Genomic DNA, 4,340 nt, shown 5'->3' with positions numbered 1-4,340 from the left:
TCACCCAGCCGCCCTCTTTCCCCAGCTGCTCGGGACAGTCTGCCGGGGAACAGCTAGCGGGGCCTACGCTGTCTTCAGCTGCACCGTTACCAAACAAGGCTTAGAAATGGGCAAATTTCATTTAGACAAGAAATGGTGCAACCTTTTGATACTATTATGTTGTAATGAAGCAATGTGTTAAAATCAGCTTGTTCTATTGGTAACCAGAGTGATGCACTCAGCCACAGAGGACCATCTCCATTAAAGGAAAGAAAAAGACAGAGAGATGGAGATCATCTGTCATAATGTTCTGTGTAAGTAAAGTTGGGCTGCCCAGCTGTGTAGTAGTAGTTATAAAGTAGCAGGAGTATAACAAATCTCCAAATACATGGTTTAATTATCTTCTTGGTTTTTCACACGTTTACCCCTGATGTGGACTTCAAGTCAACAAGGAAGGGTGTTCATCATCTGTACTGGCTTCTATTGTGCATCACCAGGTTGTCTTCATTATGTTTAAATACTTACATGTATTCAGTTTCTTCCATGTGATTTGCTGATTAGATAGAATTTGAACAGGTGCAACAGCAAAGAGTTTTTTGGTATTTGTTTTTTTTTTTAGTAGTACTGGGGTAGTAGCATAGCTTATCTTAGCTTAGCTAGCCATCTGCTCTCATTTTTAAGTATCTTACTGTGTTATACTACAAAGTTTGGGAGTTTGTACACTTTAGTTTTATCTGATTTGATAGTTTTCCTCTGATATTTTTAGAGTTCTGTGAGATTTTTTAGTTTTCATGCCGTTTTGTTTTCTTCTTATTTCAAATAAAACATCTCAAAGCATTTGAAATGAAAGCATATATTTTAGCCTTATCTGGATATTTTCTAAAGATTTCATCCAAATCCACTTCCTGGTACAAGCGAGCTCCAAGCAGAAAAATGTAAAAATGAAGCAACATGGACGAGCTAAAAACATCAGGTCTTTTCTGTTAAAATTAACAGAAGGTAAAGAGTCAGTAATGTTGGTAAAGTTGCTGTTTAAAGACAAGTACAGAGTACACACAAGCTCTCTCAAAATAATCTGGTAACAGCGTATATAACGATCGTATATAACGATTTTGTTTCGCTTACCTTTCCAACATACTGAGGTTCAGATCCCATGTACTCCTCCAGGACAAAGAACTGGTTCCACACCCATCCTCTCTTAATCCGGTGAGTTCCCAACCTACCCTGCCTCCGCCATCTCCTCTTGCCCTCCACTGATGGAACTTCCCCCAAAGAAGGCCTCAAACTCAGATTTTTCCTCCCTCCACCAGAAAATGTAATGGCACCCCTGCTAGTTCTGTTGTGGAGGGAAGTCTGCAAAGGGATTTGGGAGGAGTGGTCCAATAACAAGCAGGATCCCACCAGGAATATAGTGACATATCTCTTTGTTATCATCAGTGAATGTGTTTGTCGAAAAAAGGGGAAACAGTGTTAAAAACAAACTGGGTTAGTTTGAGGTTGAGAATGAACGTCCAAAGCTGGATTTGACCTGCTGGCACGGACTGGGCAAGAATTCCACTGTATTCCCAGATAATTCATATACTGTCATTGCTCAATCAGGCAAATCTCTGAAGGTCATTGTTGGTTGGCCTGGGTTTGTTGGACCATGAGTTTCGTCCTGTTCTGTGACTGCAGAAGAACCACCTCGTGTTCTCCTCAGTTCCTCAGCAGAGACACCTGGAAGAACAGGTTTAAATAGCAGCATTATAATGTAGACTTGAACAAAACAGTTCAGCTACAAAGTCTCACTTTTGTTACTTACATTTACTTATAAACTTTAAATCTATTAATGCTATATTACATTTGAAGCTTTAGTGGAGACAAAGTCAGAGAACAAACTATTATCCCACCTGTAATCCTGACAGCTGTCCAATCCTCTGCAGCGCTGATTGGACAGGTAGTGGAGTACCTGCTGTGACACAGATCCACTGGCACAAGGACATACAGGAAATCTTAATCACACATCAGGATCACTGGTACTGTCATTTTAATGTTTTATTGCCAATTTAAATTGTGTTTGCTTTGTTTTGCATTAAAAGAAGAAAATGGATAGATGGGTGGTCTCAGCATACATTTTTACTTATCTTATTAAAACTTAAGTACTAGTACTTAAGTGGGATTATGAACTTTTTTTTATGTAAGCATAATTTTTTTTCCCTTCCTTCCTGTCTCAATGGTTTTCTAAAGCAGTTCATTTTGCCTTGTTTGAACCATTAAATACAAGCAGGAGGTGATGTTAATACCTGATTAGTCTTGTCATGCACCTGCTTCACAGACTTACAGTGAATACATAACAACACCTACGCTCACATTGTTGTACTCTCCGTCAGAGGGGCAGTGTCTGAACGGCTGCCATCACTGTGACATAGGGCCAAGGACCCGGTATGGTCCTTATAGTTCAGTGACTGAATCATCGTTGTTCTTATGATGGGGTTGATGATTTTCTCTCACGTGTTTTTAAATAATTCTTACTGAACTTTTTTGTCTACACACTGTCAGACTGCACGTGTAAAGGCTTCCACAAAAATCACTCACAATCTTCTGGCAGTGCTCTGTCATTTTGATTATTATTATAATAATCTGGGCAATGAGAAAAATGATAAGTACTGAATTACTAAAAGAAACAGCTGACTACTGAAAACTGGGGCATGCTTGATTTTGAAAGTTGCTTATACGAATATAAGTTATGTCATATCTAAAGTTGAATGACGTTTCATTATGAGGGCGACTGATCCTTAACTGTTGTGCTGAGCACAGCAACTAAATATCTCCAAACATTTGTACTTCTGATGCCCGAGCTGGACTAAGTTTTTGGTTGTTTATTATTTGTTTTTCTTAAATTTATTACAAAAAACAGTCAAATAAAGGTTCCATTTAAAAAAAAGAAATCACTTTTAAGTAATTGTAGAACGACCCTCTTTCATCTTTAATTATTCATTTATTTTTTCTTGTTCAGTGACAGATATCGAATTCATTTTGGGCTGAACGGAGTGTCTTAAAGTCCCATTCAGTCACTGAGAGAGGATCTGCACCCAGACTCTTCTTCATCACAGAGGATGTTTGTTCACACACAGTCCCGATCAAACGTTTAAACCAAAGTTAACTTTAGAACATTTGTTGCCACCATAAAAAAGTCAAACCCATCTATATCTTGTTCAGGCAATTGATTAGGTTTTTTTCATGATGTTGTTTATGTTTTCATTAATTGAATTCATTTATCCACTTGATGGCTGCTCGTTCTCGTCAGAATGCTGTTTTTTGGTAAATAATTACACACACTAAGGTTTTAGTCATTGTACCTCATGTAACACAACTATAACCAGTAACAATCTAACATTAGCATTTAATATTTTAGTGTACCAGAACTGCAACAGTGATGCCACCCTCACAGTACACCAGTATTTAAGTTCAAATGTGAAAGCTGTCCAACGCTTTTTAACTTAATATTGTGGCAGAATAATCCACTCATAAAATCAGTGGGTGTTATAACTCTGATTGGAGCACTCTCCAGCACCCCACCCTGTGACTAACAACACTTGGCATTCTGTCATTTGGCCCATAGGCACAAATAACAGCCACAGCCTGTTCCAACCTGAAGATGCAGGGAAGCAACTCTTTTGTCCACTGGGGAAAGCCAAGGGGCTGCAGGTATACCTAACCCCGGACAACTGCACAGTGCAAGAGAGTCTAACTGCTCTCCACCAAACTGGAGCTTTGTGTTGAGGTGAGCCAGACTATATCTAGTCAGCATCTTCCAACCTTGTGCACCAGCTCGAGCTCCTTCTGCACCAGGGGACACTACATGTACCATAAGCTAGTTTTGAGAGTGCCAGAACCTCTGCCTCTGACTGCTAAGTCTACTAAGCACCAAACTACGGCCTCTTCTGTGGGTGGTGGGCCCACAGGAGGACAGAGCTGTGCCGCTTTTTTGCACCCGGCCCCGTGGGCTACGGCCGGCCACCAGAAGCTGAGACTCTACCCTCGGCTAAGTTACCTTTTTGTCTGAGTCCTGATTTTGTGTCCTCATCCTCACCATGACACACCACAAACATGCAGTTTGCAAACTCCCCCTGTTTTGCTGCGGTCATTGCTGATATATAAAACAATATATTAATGTAAAGCTGATGTTTAGTCACTCAATACCATTCTTCAGATTTGTCTATTTAAACTGAATTCAACAGATGCCTCATCAAGATAAATCAAAGCAAAAAGATGATAAAGGGACGAGGAGCACTGTAAACAGCTGACCAGCCAGTTCTGTTATTCTCCGGGGAATCTCAGACAGTTTGCATGGAGCTGACTGTGAGCTATGGCTGGGTTTG

General features: G+C 40.1%; 1 pseudogene; it reads right to left on the bottom strand.

The window, feature by feature from the left end:
• Positions 1-4,106, bottom strand: part of LOC102193638 (cadherin-12-like) — a 38,539-nt pseudogene extending 34,433 nt beyond the window's left edge.
• Between the last annotated feature and the right edge of the window lie 234 nt (positions 4,107-4,340).

Source organism: Pundamilia nyererei, unplaced genomic scaffold (genome assembly GCF_000239375.1).
Source record: "Pundamilia nyererei isolate P.nyererei 1_Seehausen unplaced genomic scaffold, PunNye1.0 scaffold00406, whole genome shotgun sequence".
NCBI classification, from domain to species: domain Eukaryota; kingdom Metazoa; phylum Chordata; class Actinopteri; order Cichliformes; family Cichlidae; genus Pundamilia; species Pundamilia nyererei.
The sequence above is the reverse complement of the archived record's forward strand: the minus strand, read 5'-3'. Positions and strand labels throughout refer to the sequence as shown.